The following is a 17,781-nucleotide window of genomic DNA, read 5'->3' on the forward strand; positions in this document are numbered from 1 at the left end:
TTGTGTAAATAATTTGGTTGAAGATATTTTTGTAAATACTTTAGATTTTAGGTATATAATTGTAAATTTCCCTTAAATATTCGCATAGGCCCAATTTTAAAAAAATATGAAGCCTAATAAATTAACAATGGTTTCAAATATAAAAAGAGACCCAAGCTAAATTTTTGGGCCAATTAAAAATAAAGAAGTCTATGTAAATATGGAAAAAAAATAATTATACAAAAAATGGTAAGTTTTGAAAAATAAAATTTAAATATGGCAATTCCATAGAATATATAAAAAAATAGATTATCATTCTTTCTCACTCACTATATCTCCCTCTTTCTCATTTCTTCTTCTCTCCTCCCCTATTTGGTTCCCTCATCTCAGTTGTCTGTCAACGATGCTACCTCAGCCCCCACCCCCGATGACAACGCACCTCCTCCCCTGCCCCTGACGGCGGCGTACCTTCGCCCCTCTTCTTCTTCTTCTTCACATCTGATTTTGCACTTCATATTTAATCTTTTTTCTTCTAAACCTAATTGTAACTGGTTACAGTCACGATCTATTCTGGTTTATGGTTTTTTTTCTAAATCTGTTTAAGTAACCGAGTAAAATGACGTTTAATTCTATTTATTCAAATCTGATTTTTTTAGACCTAGATGTAACCAGTTTCAATAACGATCAATTTATATTTTTTTTGTTTAGATTTGATTTTGTTTTCACACCCGACTAACCAGGTACCATGGCGACTTATTTTTTTTTTTAGATCTAATTTTTTTTCAAACCTATCTGTAACCAGTTACGATTATGATAATTTTATATTTTTTGTTTGGATCCTATTTGTTTCTAGGTCTGGCTAAGTAACTGGTTACCATTGCAACTAGTTCTTTTTTTTTCATATCTATTTTTTTTCAGACCTAGCTGTAACCAGTTACCTTCACGATCAATTTAATTTATTTTTCTCATATGAGTTTTTGATAATCCAGTTGGTATTTTGATAATGGTACATTACTAAAAAAATCAAAATTATTTTTATAGTTGTAACTAGTTACTACAACACCACTTAAAATATAAAACTAATTTTTATAATTGTAACCAGTTATCACACATCACTAAAAAAAATGACAGTGGCATACGATTACTACCACAAATAAAAAATCAAAATTGTTTTGATAGTGGTAACCGGTTACTGCGGAGAAAATATTGATTGAAGAAGATAAAAAAATGAAAGAAAAGAAGAAGAAATAGAAATAAAAAGCATGGTGATGAAGGTCTCAGTTTTTTTCTTCAAAAAATAATGTAAAAAAAATGTTTTATAAAATATGAATGATAAAAATTAATACAAATATATTAAAATTAAAAAAATAACCTCAAAACATATTAAAACTAACTACTACTACTTTATAAAAAATAAAATATGGTATACAAATAAAATATTAGAAATATATGGGGAAAAAACACCCATAAAAATGTAAACAAAAAAATATGCCATAAAAACTTAAGAAAAAAAATTGCCATATTTTTCAAAGTTTAAAAAAGAATCTCATATTTGGTGTAATTTCCTCTTTAAATAATTCGAAAGCCCAATGGCTGCATCACTGGTTCAAGCTGATATCTGATGTTCAAGCTGATATCTGATGGACTCTTTACTTACATTTTGGACCTAAAATCCTTCAAAAAACAACCTAATATATTATGAGAAAATTATACCAAATATGAGATTTTTTTTAACTTTGAAAAATATGACAGTTTTTTTTTTCTTAAGTTTCTTATGGTATATTTGTTTATTTACATTTTTATTGGAGTTTTTTTCCCACATATTCGTAATATTTTATTTTTCTACAGTTTTAGTAGATAGTTTTAAGATATTTTGAGGTTATTTTTATAATTTTAATCTATTTATAATATTTTTTATCATTCATAATTTATAAAACGTTTTTTACATTATTTTTTGAAGAAAAAAAATGAGACCTTGACCATGCTTTTTATTCCCATTTCTTCTTCTTTTCTTCCATTTTTTATTTTCTTCAACATTTTCTATGCAGTAACCGCTTACCACTATCAAAACAGTTTTAGTTTTTTTTAATGTGGTAGTAATCGTATGCCAACGTCAATTTTTCTTTAGTGATGTGTGGTAATTGGTTACCACTAACAAACTCAGTTTTATTTTTTAAGCGGTGTATAAAAAATAATAATGATTTTTTAGTAATGTGCCATTATCAAAATTCAAATTTAATTGTAACTGGTTACTTAGTGAGATTTAAAAAAATAAACTAAATTGATCGTGAAAGTAACTGGTCATAGCTAGGTCTGAAAAAAAAAATAGATATGAAGAAAAAATGAATCAATTGCGATGGTAACTGATTACTTACCCAAACCTAGAAAAAAAATAGGATCCAAACAAAAAATCTAAACTGATCATAATCGTAACTGGTTACAGCTAGTTTTGAAAAAAAATTAGATCTAAAAAAAAACAAGTCGCCATGGTACTTGGTTAGTCGGGTGTGAAAACAAAATCAAATCTAAAAAAAAAATATATATATAAATTGATCGTTATTGAAACTGGTTACATCTAGGTCTAAAAAAAATAATGTTTAACACCCAAATCGTGACAACCACTAAGTGGTGGTTGTAGTATAATCGGGCGGTCGATCCACAAGGAGGTAACCTAAACTCAAAATATTAGTAGAAAATAACACAAAAATTAGTAATAATAAATAAATAAAAAGATGGAAATGAAAAGAGATTTGAGATTTTGATGTTGTCTTTTTGATGAAATGATAAAATGAGATAGGTGAAATAAAGGTAAGATGTAATCAAGAGTTTGAGAAATGGAAAGGTTTCAAGAATCATCCATATGCTTGCTTAGTTACTTGGTTACTTGATTTGCAAAAATACACAAGTAAATAGTCACATCCTAACATTTACTTGGAAAATCTAACATTAAAGTCCATATTATTTTCTAACAAAAGTCCATTTGAGTTATAAAGTTCTTTACTTTAAAAGCACAATGTTAATCTTATGAAAAATCTAAAAATGACAAAATACCCAAGGGCAATAATGCAATAGAAGATTAGACATAAAATTATGTATCAATATTACTTTTACTAATTAGAAGCACATAGAAAGAGCATGACTAATCCTATATACTATTAGCATAAGTAAATAAAGATAACAAAATAGAGATGGAGATGAGAGAACATAAATAACTCAAACATTTTACATTAAGAACATAGTAAATCAAAGTAGCAAAATAACATCACTAGCATATGGAATCATCCCTAACCTTCCTAGGAAGATTAGGCCATTATGCTCATTATTCTCACAAAATTCTAAGAAAAAAATATGAGAAGAAAGTGAGTAGAAATTTTACTATAGTTTCTTTACTCTAAAAATTACATACATATTATGAAGAAAGAGTCCCTATTTATAGATGGAGAAAATGGCTAAAAAGAAATTAAACAACAAAATGGGGTTTACAAAATAAATCTGAAATATTAATAATAAAATATGATTTTGAAAAATCAAATCTTATTATTAATATTAACCTAGCTATTTTGATGTATGGTCATTTTTCCCTTTTCTAAAATACCACAAAAATATGAGTTTTAAAGCTCAAAGTAGTAATGTGCAAAACCCAATACCCACAAAACATGGCTGGTGACACAAGAGGGTTTTGACCCATTCCCAGCCAATGGGAAGGCGCCACGTAGGCGCTGGCTGAGAGAGGAGAAAGCTGGGCTGCGGGCCTGCGTTGTGACTGGGAGAGTTGGGCTTGGAGGCTACGCTGAAGAAGCTTGGGGGAGGAAGGCTGCTTTTGGGATGGCTACGTGGGCCGCTAGAAGTTTGGAAGTGCTGGGCCTGCGTGGGCAGTTGGGGAAGGCTGGAACGTGACTGGTGATCACGTTTGGGCTTCAGGTTGCGTTGTTGAAGGGAGTTGATTGGCGTGAAGGGCTGGCTGAGGTCTGGACACGTGGCGCGCGCTGGAGTGGCTGGCTGGGACGCGTGGCGCGAAGAGAGCATGACATCTGGCAGCTAGGGGAAGAGGAAGGAAGGGCTGGGCCTTTGGTTTGGGCCTTCAGGTCTGGGCCAAATTCCTCAAAAATGCCACTTTCTTCATTTTCTTTTTCGGTTTTAACCATTCTTTGTTCTCTCTTTTTATTAATGTCCAAATGAAATTTATTTCCTGAAAATTAAACACAAATTAAATTTAAAATTAATATTTTCAATTATAAAATATATTACAATAAATTTATGAAACTATTAGTTAAAACTTAATTTATTTTACACTGTAAAACCAATGAATTTGCATTTTTGAGCACTAATCACAACCCCCAACTAGCTTATTGCTAGTCCCTAGCAATTCAAGCGAAAAAGAAAATTGTCAAGTTGAATAATCAAGTCAAACCAAGAAAAACCATCTAAGCATCTTCAAAGTATCAGCAAGAAGTCAGAAATTACTATCTAAGCTACTATAGTTGCGATTTCAGAGTTGTGTGTGTGTGCACCAAACCATATTCTTTTTATCGCAAGCCATAACACAAATAGTATTGAAAAATCTCAAAAGTATAAAGATCTCAACTCCAAATTCTTTACAGGCATTGAAAGTATTTGTATGGGAATGATTACACTCTTGGAGTTGGAAATGTAACAGTTTACGCTCAAATGAGAAAAGATAAACTTTTTAGGACAAGCAATTTGAACAACTATTGATCACAAGATAGGCAAATCAACTTATTGGAATTCAAATGACAAACAACCTTTGAGATTTACATGAGAAAAATCCAAGAACAAAATGACAACTAACTAGAAATGATAAATAAAAAAGTGAACTATAATGATAATAATTTTTTTTAATACAATTACACAAATAATAGTAATAGAAATATTTTTTTTTCAACAACTACAAAATAATAGAAGGAAGTGTTGCTCTTGTTCTCTTTTTTTTTTAATTTTTTTTCTTTTATCTATTTTTTTTCTTTTTCTTTTGTTTTCTTCTTTTTTTTTTCATCATTCTTTTTCCTTTTTTTAATTTTTTTTTTGACAAGAGACAACACAAAAATGAAAGGAAATTACAAACAAAATCTATTGAACATAAATTTAAAAATTATTACAAAGACTCATTCTTATATGAAAAACATCCATCTAGTACATGTCATGTTTTAAATTCCAAAGATGTGACTTTACCAACTCAAATGATCAATAAAAGTTCAAAAAGTTGTTTTCTCAACTCTTACAACTCACCAAGAAATGAAAAACTTTAAACTTGAAATTTCTCTCAACTATTTGTGTTAACAACTAATTTGTCACATGTTTGGAAAGTGCACAAAAGAACTCTGAAAATCACTTCTTAATAGCTAAACATAGTAAGAACTAACTCAAACCAACAAGTTATACTCATGCTTGGATAATTTTGAGAAAATTTGACTTAAAAAAAATTCAACAAGACAATAATGTTTCCAAAAGAATGCTAACAACAATAAGGTTTTCCAAATGAAAGCTAATGCATGCTCACCACCCCCAACCGAAAATCAGACAGTGTCCTCAATGTCAAAATGAATAATCAAGGAAAATGGTAAGGAGAGAGAACACCTGGATGATGACCATGTTCATGAGGCGAGAGCGAAAATAGCCTGGTAACAATACCCCAAAACAAACAGAATACAAAAATGAAACATACAAAAATAAAAGAAAGACAGAAAAATAAAGATAAAAAATAAAAAGAACAAACACGCAAACCATTCAAAACTTCAGAGTGTATAGATTGGGTCCTTAAGAAGGACCTCCTCAACACGACTCATACTCTCAATGTAATGCTTCAGTCTTTGGCCATTGACTCGAAAAATTCTCCCATCGGTTGGGAACGCGACCTCAAACAAACCGTTGGGAAATACTTGTTTCACGACAAATGGACCAGTCCATCGCGATCACAGTTTACTGGGGTGCAAGTGCAAGCGAGAATCATACAGATGCACTTTCTGGTTTGGCTCAAAGTGTTTTCTCAGTATTTGTTTATCGTGAGAGATTTTCAATTTTTCCTTATAAATCTTGGAATTTTCATATGCATCGTTTCTCAACTCCTCAATTTCGGACAACTGGAGTTTGCGATTGATACCTGTGACATTCAGATCTAAGTTTAGGGCTTTGATAGCCCAATATGCTTTATGCTCGAGCTCGACAGGTAAATGACAGGCTTTTCCAAAGACAAGTCGATAGGGAGACATACCAAGAGGAGATTTGAAAGCAGTGCGGTATGCCCAAAGAGCGTCTAGAAGACGTGTAGACCAATCTTTGCGGTCGGGATTTACCGTCTTTTCTAGAATTTTTTTTATCTCCCTATTGGCTATCTCAGCTTGACCATTGGTTTGTGGATGATAGGCATTTTCAACTTTATGAAGTACACCGTACTTGCGCATAAGAGCCTCAAAGAACCGGTTGCAAAAATGAGTGCCTTGATCACTGATGATAGCGCGAGGGGTACCGAACCTTGATAACACATTTTCTTTCAAGAATTTGACAACTGTAGCGTTATCATTGGTTTGGCATGGTACAACCTCGACCCATTTGAAAACATAATCCACAGCGAGAAGAATGTAAAAGTAGCCAAAAGAAGGTGGAAATGGTCTCATAAAGTCTATCCCCCAACAATCAAATATTTTGATAACAAGAATTGTGTTCAAGGGCATCATGTGTCGACGGGATAAAGACCCTAACTTTTGGCACCTTACACAAGAACGACAGAAATCATTGGTGTCTTTAAACAGAGTGGGCCAGTAAAGGCCGCATTGTAAGATTTTTGCAACGGTTTTTTTCATAGAGAAGTGACCACCACAAGCATCATTGTGGCAAAAATTCAGCACACTAGACACCTCATCGTCGTGGATGCATCTTCGCATGATTTGGTCGGGGCAATACTTGAATAAATATGGGTCATCCCAAAAGAAATTGCGCACCTCGACCAGAAATTTGCGTTTGTCTTGTGAACTCCATTTAGATGGGAGTTCACTTGTTACTAAGTAGTTGACAATGTGAGCATACCACGGTAACTTAGCAACATAAAGCAATTGTTCATCGGGGAAATCATCATGAATAGGTGGACCGTCAGTGGGATCGCTGAATTCAAGTCGGGACAAGTGGTCCGCGACGACATTTTCAACGCCTTTCTTGTCTTTGATCGTTATATTAAATTCTTGCAGGAGAAGGATCCACCGTATTAATCATGCCTTAGCATCCTTTTTGGAAATGATATACTTAAGGGCGGAGTGATCTGTGAAGATCGTAATAGGTGAGCCAATCAAATAAGATCAGAATTTGTCAAGGGCAAAGACAGCGGCAAGCAACTCTTTTTCAGTAGTGGAATAGTTCATTTGAGCATTATTGAGAGTTCGGCTTGCATAATAGACAACAAAGGGTTTCCCCTCCCTTCGTTGTCCTAGCACAACTCCCACAGCAAAGTTGCTAGCGTCACACATGATCTCGAAACGAAGACTCCAATCGGGTGACTGAATGATGGGAACAGAAGTGAGTGGATTGAAAAGCATTCAGAATGATTCCTCACACTTAGGTGTCCATTCAAAAGTGGCATCTTTGGCTAGTAGGTTGCTTAGCGGACGGGCAATCATTGAAAATTTTTGTATGAACCTCCTATAGAAACCAGCATGACCAAGAAATGACCTAACATCTTGACAGTCTTAGGAGTCGGCAGGTTGGAGATAAGGTCGACTTTGGATTGATCAACCTCAATTCCTTTTTCAGAAACAATGTGGCCTAAGACTATGCCAGAAGATACCATGGAGTGATATTTCTCCCAATTGAGTACAAGTCCTTTCTCAATGCATCGTTTTAAAACAGCTTCAAGATGAGGAAGACATGTCTCAAAGGAGTTTCCAAAAATGGTTAGGTCATCCATGAATACTTCCATTGATTTTTCGATCATGTCACTAAAGATGCTCATCATGCATCTTTGGAAAGTAGCTGGTGCATTACACAAGCCAAATGGCATACGCCGTAAAGCAAAAGTGCCAAAGGGACAAGTGAAAATGGTCTTATCTTGATCCTCTAATGCAATCTCAATTTGATAATAGCCATAATAGCCATCAAGAAAGCAATAGAATGGATGACCAGCTACACGTTCAAGGATTTGATCAATGAATGGGAGTGGAAAATGATCTTTACGGGAGGCGACATTTAATTTTCTATAATCGATGCACATGCGCCACCCCGTCACCGTTTTTGTGGGGACAAGGATCCCTTTTTCGTTTTGGATCATGGTGACACCAGATTTCTTGAACACGACTTGAGTCAGGCTAACCTATTTGCTATCACCTACTGGGTAAATAATACCAGCGCCTAGCAATTTCAAAACTTCATTTTTTACAACTTCTTTCATTGTGGGGTTCAATCTCCTTTGAGGGTCTCTTCGAGGGATAGCCTCATCCTCCAGATTGATTCGATGGGAGAAAATTAAAGGGCTAATACCTTTGATATCAGCAAGCGTCCAACCTATTGCCGATTTATGCGTTCGCAGTTGCTCAAGTAACTGCAATTCTTGATAATTTCGAAGGTTGGACGAGATGATAACTGGAAAGGTTTCACCGTCTCCCAAGAAGGCATGTTTCAAACCCTCGGGAAGTTGGGTCAATTGAACAATTATAACCTCTTCGGCTGAAGTCTTTGGCTGTGCCCTCTCATGAGGTAGCTCTTCAAAGCGAGGTTGCCAAAAATGAGTTCTTCTATTGCGTGAGTCTATGCAATCTGATACTGCAAGAGTGGACTCAATAGAACTGGGACTTTCATTGTCTGACAGAAGGAGGAGTTCATCAAGATTATCAAAGTTGCTTAGCAATTGAACCTCCTCCGGAATTAAAGAGTCAATCGTGAATGTTTGATAGCATTCATCATCTTCTCGGGGTTGTTTCCCGATGTGGAAGATGTTGACTTCAAGAGTCATGTTTCCAAACGATATCTTCATTAGACCATTCCGACAATTGATCAAAGCATTTGTTGTAGCAAGGAATGGTCTTCTGAGGATAATAGGAATTTTAGAATCCATGTTTACCATAGATTGGGTATCAAGAATAAGAAAATCCACGGGGTAATAGAATTTTTCAATTTGAACTAAAACATCCTCAACAATACCCCTAGGCTTTTTAGTGGAGCGATCAGCAAGCTGTAGCACAACAAATGTTGGCTTCATTTCTCCAAGACCGAGTTGTGAGTATACAGAGTAAGGCATGAGGTTTACACTCGTGCCAAGATCAAGTAAGGCTCGGCTGACTTCATGGGTCCCAATTTGGCAAGAAATGGTGGAACAACCGGGGATCTTTGTATTTTGGCGGTGCCTTTTGTTCAATCACCGCACTCACTTGCTCAGTCAAAAAGGCAGTTGTAATGCCCCAAATTTCCTAATAAGGTTTAGGACCTTGATTAGGAGGCCGGGAGGGCCATAATTGATTTATTATGGTATTTAATGGTTATATGCATGTTTACGTTAATTATATTATTATATGATGGTGAATGCATGCATATGGGAGAATTTATTATTGTGAGGGTATTTTGGTAATTTGGCCACTGTGGGCATAATTGTGTATTTTGGGTGCATGATTGTGATTAATTAATATAGCCACATTATAAGGTGGATTGGTTTGAGCTATTCGACATGAGACGATCATGAGATGTAAGTGTTCGGTCTAGTCATAACGGGTTTAAGTTTGGGGCTCGGGGTGAGTCTCGGGGTGAATTTAATGATTAGAGCATTACCGGAAATTAAAGGGTAATGGGATATGATTTATTGGTATTTGGGAATATTGAGAATAGCGGGAATTGGAGAGCGTTAATTATGATTAACGAGATAGGCGGGAAAAGACTGTTTTCCCCTCGGAAGCTTTTAGAGGGATTTATTTGGCCTAGGGGCATTATGGTCTTTTGACCTTAAGGATTTATATCAGCCTTTGAGTTTTAGAAGGCTGTGGAAAACAAAATAAAATAGAGCCATCCTCATCTCTTCTTCCTTTCTCTCTCGTACAAGCTTTTCCCTTCATTTTTCCCTTTGGATTTTGAGAGCTCAAATTGAGGAGTTAAGCTAGGAAATCAAAGGTGGAAGCTTAGGAACTTAGTTCAGCCATTGAAGGAGGTTCAAACTCGGATTTGAGGTAAGGTCAGCCATAAGTTTCTGGTTTATACTCTGTTTTAGTTTAAGATTTCAGCTTGTGAATTCTTGGTGGTTAATTGGAATTAATGGGAGTTAGGTTGATGTTTGATTTGGGTTTTGATGAGGGTTTTATATAGATGTTGTTTAAAGGTTGAATTGAGTGTTTGGAGAAGGTTTGGAACTAGTTTGGAGGCTTGGTTCTAAGGGATTATGCAGGGGAGGTCGAGCTGGTGCGTGTTGAATTTTTGGCTGATCTGGGTAATGAGCCACGGCTCGGCTTTAGTGTGCCGCGGCCTAAGGTGGCTTCTGAGGCAAAAATTCCTCTGTCAGGGAGATGAGCCGCGGCATGGCTGTGGTGAGCCGCGACCCATCAGAGCATTTTTGGCTAAAATTGTGTTTTTAGCTTAGGGATGCTTGCCATAGGCCTCGGGGTTGATCCTACTACCTGGTTAAGTGTGGATTGATGTCTCGGAGGCTAGATATTGGTTCGGGAACTTATGTTGATCATTTTTATTGATTATATCTTATATTTGGTTATGACTAGGTGACCGCTAAAGGACTAAAAGTTGATCGTTCTCAAGGGTCGTTCTTTAAATCATTCTAGCTCGACTTTGAGGTAAGAAAATTGCACCCAATGTATATGTGACATGCATAGCTGTTATTGATGCATGTTGGTTGATTATTGAGTATGACATGCATGGCTGTTCTTGATGCATGTCGGCTGATTATTAAGTATGACATGCATGGCTATTCTTGATGCATATTGGTTGATTATCAAACGTGACATGCATGGCTGTTATTGGTGCATGTTGGATTGTTGGATATATTGCATATGATGCATGGGAAACATGTGATTAGGACATGCTTTGTATACTGGGTATGATATCGTTCAGAGCTTGAGCCTCTGTGTTTATGCATGGTCCTAATTGTACTAGTATCTGTTAAGTAAGCATGCTGAACACCTTGTTTATGAGTATTGAACATGTGATATATGATTGGTGGCATGACTTACTTGTGTATGGCACTGACTAGTCAGGGACCGACTCTAAAGTCGATAATTATGCATTGAATGGCTCTATGGCATTAATGTCGAACCGACCCTAAGGTCGAAGAACTTATAAGCGCTTGCCTGGTCTAAGACCAGATGATCATGGCCCTGGTGACCCTATCGTCACATGGCTGGGGGACGATGTCCTTAGTTACGCTCTAGAGTCGGGAGGATGGTTATGTTGGTGACCTATCACCATGCACCTATCCTGATCAAGCTTATGAAGGAACCACCTATCAATTAAGCCCTGGTGACCCTATCGTCACATGGCTGGAGAGAGTGCTGTACCCACTTCTGTGACTTTTGGCTATTGTCACCTATCTGTTATGGACCGTTGGTTCCGAATGGCTATTATGGTTATTGTTGATATTATATCATGTTATATTGTGTTTTCTTGCTGGGCTTCGGCTCACGGGTGCTATGTGGTGCAGGTAAATGCAAGAGGAAGCTGGACCATCCTTGAGTTGAAGAGCTTAGGTGATGATGTGTACATATGCAGCTGCTCGTCCACCACGGCTGAGGTTTAAAGTGGAACTAAGGTTAAACCCTGTTTTGCCGCTTAGAACGGCCTGTTGTAAATATTTTCTGTAATAAACTCTGAAATTATATTTTCGGGATCCCACTGTATATATTAAACGTTCTAGTGAAACGTTACATCCTAACCAAAGTTTTTAATCCCTAAACCGCTAATCATACTTAGTTCACGATTTTGGCCAAATGACTCGGTTAGCGAGTTTAGCACTGTTTACAAGGCACACCGTAACGGTCCCTGGAGTTTGGGGCGTTGCAGCAGTCTTCTTGACATGGTGCTTCCTTTTTGCAATGCAAAGATCCTTGATGATTTTGGCATAAGCGGGCACTTGTTTTATGATGTGAAGCAAAGGAAGATTGATCTTCACTTGTGTCAAGTACTCAAGGATTTCAGCTCGGTTATCAGGAAGTTTCCCAACAGGTTTCAAAGCCTGGGGAAATGGTACCTTTGGAGTGGCATTGAGTGGTGGATTTTCGGAAATGACTTTTGGAATACTGGGAGAGTTGGATTTTATGGGTAGGTCTGGCAAAGTTTTACCGCTTCTCGTCGTGATGGCATTTACTTCCTTGACATTTTGATCATTATAATTTGAAGATTGGGCCATGTGTTGGCCTTGCACATTGAATTTCGGTTGGGAGGGAAGTTTGCCTTTTTCCGGATTGGCCAAGGATTCAGTCAATTTTGAGAATTGACATTTCATTTCCTTGATTTCCTCCATCATTTGGCAATTTAGATTGGATTGTTCCTCGATGAATGCATGAAGAGTATTCTCGAGAGAATTTCGTTGTGGATGAGCATTGTATTGAGGTGCAGAATACGCCTTTGATGGTTGAACTTGTTGCTCATTTCTCCATTGGCCTCCAGAAGATTGAGCTTAGTTGGAATCTCTCCAACTGAAATTTGGGTGGTTTCTCCAACCAGGGTTGTATGTATGGGAGAATGGCTTGTTATATGCCCCTAAGGCATTGCATTGCTCCTCATAAACCCCCCTCATTTCATTCAAAGCTAAGCAGTCCTTAGCTAAATGCTCCGCCCCTCCACAGACAAGGCAAGGTTCTTGCGGTTCCGCTTGAGCGATCATGTGCGATTTTTGGCCATTTTTCATCATTAAGACCTCAAACTGCTTTTTCAAAGCTTCGAGTTGGGGCTTAACACTATCCTCTTCTCGAAGTTGATAGATCCCAGATGGTTTGTGTCGGTTGGTGCTGTCAGTAGCACTTGGACCAGTCCAGGTGTGAGACTTTTTCGCGGTTTCTTCGAGATATTCAAGAGCATCATCTGGCTCTTTTTCGAGGAATTCACCATTGCATAACATTTCTACAAAATGACGCTCGTGACTCGTGAGGCCTTCATAGAAGTAACTAACCAAATGCCAGTTCTCATAGCCATGTGCGGGCATTGATTTAACAGGTCTTTGAATCTTTCCCAGACTTGATAGAACGTTTCATTGTCCTTTTGGGAAAATGTGGAAATCTGTCGTTTTAGACTTTTCGTCTTATGGCTGGGGAAGTGTTTCAGAAAGAAAGATTTGGTCATCTCCTCCCATGTTCCAATAGACCTAGGTCTCAAGGAGTATAACCAGCTTTTGGCTTTGTCCTTCAAGGAGAAGGGGAAGAACTTCAGTCGCACAACATCGGCATTTTTGACTCGGTTATAGAACGTGGCTACTACCTCCTCGAATTCTCTGATATGCATGTATGGGCTTTCGTTTTCCATTCCATGAAATGTGGGCAAGAGTTGAATCATGCCAGGTTTAACGTCTAATGCGGGCATATTAGGAGGGAAGATAATGCACGAAGGCGTGGAAGTGCGAGTAGGATGGAGGTAGTCATTGAGAGTCCTTGGTTGGATTTCATCATTGCGAGCCATTGCGAATGAATTATTATCAGCAAAAGTTTGTGGAGAAGTAGGATTGGTGGGAGGAGTTCCGGAAGGAGTGGTAGATGAATTGAAAGAAGTGTCACTAGAAGTTTCGTGATGATTCATCCACTCTTGGAAATCAGAATTATATTTATTTATTTATTTATATTTTATTTTTTTGTTAAACTTGTTCCCAGGTAGATTTGGAGGTTTTTGGGTGATTTCCAACGCCTTACTAGAACTCCCCGAGGTTACTGAGTAAGTATGGTGGATCACCAGTCAACCTTTTCAACCAAACAGCCTTTAAGTAGAGTGAAATTGCTTATTTTGACAGAACAATCTTGGTTTTCTTATAGTAATAAGTTCAACAATATAATAGTGCAAATGTAGATGCTCGAAATGTTCCCAGGCCGATTGGGAAGGTTGCCAAGGTACCGCTTTAGATCCACACTTGCCTAGACAGAACTCCTCGAGGTTCCCAGGTAAGTGTGGAGGGTAACACTATCACAAACCTTATTTAACAACCAATCTTTCTAGACAGAACAATATCGGTTTCTACCATTTGGAGTATTATACAATTGTTCCCAATACTAAGCGTTTTATGATTGAAATTTTATGAACAATTTTATACAATTTTATGTTTTTTTTTTTTTTTTGAAACCTAAATTCTAAGGGAAACTAAGGCAAAGAAAAAGAAAAGTCTAACTAAGCAACAAAATAAACGACACAAAGATAAAATAAAGAAAAGAAAATTAAAGTAAAAATAAGAAAACAAGCTTAATCTTTTTTTTTTTTACAAATATTTATTTAATTAAAAAAAACAACAAGAAATTAAAAAAAAAAAAGATTAATGAAACTATAGTTAAAAAGAAAAAAATATAAGTTTATATATATTTATATAATGTTTTTTTTATCCGAAAAGTAGAAAAGAAAAAAAAATTAAGAAATAAATATTTATGTTTTTTTTTATATGTACATTTATATATGTTTAATTTTTTTTTTTTACCAAAAAAGAAGAAAGAATGAGAAAAATATATATATATATATATATAAATAACTAACCTTTTTTTTATGATTTTTTTTGTTTTGTTTTTAAATAAAAATAACCAAATTAACTAAAAATTAGTACAATAAAAAAAATAAAAAAATAAAGACTATACTAACACAATATTCACACCAACAAAAATACAAATAAAGTTACTAATATTTTTTTGTAACAATTTCACTAAACCTTTGAAAACTACCTCCCCGGCAACGGCGCCAAAATTTGTTTAACGCCCAAATCGTGACAACCACTAAGCGGTGGTTGTAGTATAATCGGGCGGTCGATCCACAAGGAGGTAACCTAAACTCAAAAGATTAGTAGAAAATAACACAAAAATTAGTAACAATAAATAAATGAAAAGATGGAAATGAAAAGAGATTTAAGATTTTGATGTTGTGTTTTTGATGAAATGATAAAATGAGATAGGTGAAATAAAGGTAAGATTTAATCAAGAGTTTGAGAAATGGAAATGTTTCAAGAATCATCCATATGCTTGCTTAGTTACTTGGTTACTTGATTTGCAAAAATACACAAGTAAATAGTCACATCCCAACATTTACTTGGAAAATCTAACATTAAAGTTCATATTCTTTTCTAACAAAAGTCCATTTGAGTTATAAAGTTCTTTACTTTAAAAACACAATGTTAGTCTTATGAAAAATCTAAAAATGACAAAATACCCAAGAACAATAATGCAATAGAAGATTAGACATAAAATTATGTATCAATATTACTTTTACTAATTAGAAGCACATAGAAAGAGCATGACTAATCCTATATACTATTAGCATAAGTAAATAAAGATAACAAAATAGAGATGGAGATGAGAGAACATAAATAACTCAAATATTTTACATTAAGATCATAGTAAATCAAAATAGCAAAATAACATCACTAGCATATGGAATCATCCCTAGCCTTCCTAGGAAGATTAGGTCATTATGCTCATGATTCTCACAAAATTCTAAGAAGAAAATATGAGAAGAAAGTGAGTAGAAATTTTACTATAGTTTCTTTACTCTAAAAATTACATACATATTATGAAGAAAGAGTCCCTATTTATAGATGGAGAAAATGGCTAAAAAGAAATTAAACAACAAAATGGGGTTTACAAAATAAATCTGAAATATTAATAATAAAATATGATTTTGAAAAATCAAATCTTATTATTAATATTAACCTAGCTATTTTGATGTATGGTCATTTTTCCCTTTTCTAAAATACCACAAAAATATGAGTTTTAAAGCTCAAAGTAGTAATGTGCAAAACCCAATACCCACAAAACATGGCTGGTGACACAAGAGGGTTTTGACCCATTCCCAGCCAATGGGAAGGCGCCACGTAGGCGCTGGCTGGGAGAGGAGAAAGCTGGGCTGCGGGCCTGCGTTGTGGCTGGGAGAGTTGGGCCTGCTGGAGTTGTTGGGCTTGAAGGCTACGCTGAAGAAGCTTGGGCGAGGAAGGCTGCTTTTAGGCTGGCTACGTGGGCCGCTGGAAGTTTGGAAGTGTTGGGCCTTCGTGGGCTGTTGGGGAAGGCTGGAACGTGACTGGTGATCACGTTTGGGCTTCAGGTTGCGTTGCTGAAGGGAGCTGATTGGCATGAAGGGCTGGCTGAGGTCTGGACACGTGGCGCGCGCTGGAGTAGTTGGCTGGGACGCGTGGCGCGAGGAGAGCACGACACCTGACAGCTGGGAAGAGGAAGGAAGGGCTGAGCCTTTGGTTTGGGCCTTCGGGACTGGGCCAAATTCCTCAAAAATGCCACTTTCTTCATTTTCTTTTTCGGTTTTAACCATTCTTTGTTCTCTCTTTTTATTAATGTCCAAATGCAATTTATTTCCTAAAAATTAAACACAAATTAAATTTAAAATTAATATTTTCAATTATAAAATATATTACAATAAATTTATAAAAATATTAATCAAAACTTAATTTATTTTACACTTTAAAACCAATGAATTTTCATTTTTGAGCACTAATCAAATAGATATGAATAAAAAGAATTAGTTGTCATGGTACCTGGTTACTTAAATAGGCCTAAAAAAATCCTGAACAAATCGTGATGTTAATCAGTTACAGTTAGGGCTGGAAGAAAAGAAATTGAGATTTAAAATGCAAAATTAGATGTGAAAAAGAAGAAGAACAATTAGAAAAAAAAAAAAAACATTAAAACTAGAGGAAAAATGAGATTGAATAAGGTAATTGGTTACAACTAGGTCCACAAAAAACTCAGATCTGAAACAAAACAAGATAGTGACAGTATCTGATTACTTAGACAGATCTAGAAAAAAAAACCAAATCTGAAAAAAAAAAATTAGATCTGAAGTAACAAAGAAGACGAAGAAGAAAAATAAGAAAAACGTGAAGAAGAAGAAGAAGCGGAGATGGCGTCGTCAGTGACCGGAGGTACGACATCCATTTTTGGTTGTCAGTGTGAGAAAACTCTCATTGTTAAGAGAGAATGGTTGGCTGCTATTGTTGTGAGAAAAATTGAAGAGAGTGGGTGAAAGATACACGAGGAAGAGAGGAAAAGTAAGAGAGAGTGGGTGAAAGAAACATAGGATTCCCATATTTTAAACTTTTTTTTTGCTAGTTACAATATTTTGTGGCATAAGTTTTAGGTTATTTACGATTTTTGCCTCTCGAACTATGACCAATACATTATTGTGCCCCTAATTTTTTCGAATCGTTAAAAGTTACCCCCAAACTATTCATAGTATTGTAAAGTGAGACTTCTATTAAGTTCTATCCTATATGCCTAACATATTGTTGACTTGCATTGCCACGTCAACCTCATGTGTATAATTTAAAATTAAAAAATATATATTTCTTATAAAATATTAAAATTCAAAATAATTCAAAAAAAAAACTTTTTTCTCTTAAATTCTTAAAAGGAAGATTAGTTAAAGAAAATTTTCATACATTGAAAATATAAACGGAACCTCATTTAATTTTTTTGTTTGGCAAAAATTATATTATTCATTTTTTATAATGACAGAATTAATAAAGTTTAAATAATATTAGTTTAAATTTTGTAAAAAAAAAGATCATTTTCAGTTTTTTTTTTAATATTTAAAAATTTTATTTAATTAATTTTTTAAGAATTTATTAAGAAAAATTATTTTTTTATGAATTTAAAAGAAAAAATATATATTTTTTAATATTTTATA

At 35.3% G+C, this 17,781-nt stretch overlaps 1 non-coding gene across 1 annotated transcript; it reads left to right on the plus strand.

Moving 5' to 3' along the window:
- The first annotated feature begins 13,094 nt into the window (after window positions 1-13,094).
- Window positions 13,095-13,200, plus strand: LOC133828336 (small nucleolar RNA R71). Its single transcript, XR_009890962.1, has one exon. It is a non-coding gene; the product is annotated as a small nucleolar RNA R71 (small nucleolar RNA).
- The last annotated feature ends 4,581 nt before the right edge of the window (window positions 13,201-17,781 follow it).

Source organism: Humulus lupulus, chromosome 3 (genome assembly GCF_963169125.1).
Source record: "Humulus lupulus chromosome 3, drHumLupu1.1, whole genome shotgun sequence".
NCBI classification, from domain to species: domain Eukaryota; kingdom Viridiplantae; phylum Streptophyta; class Magnoliopsida; order Rosales; family Cannabaceae; genus Humulus; species Humulus lupulus.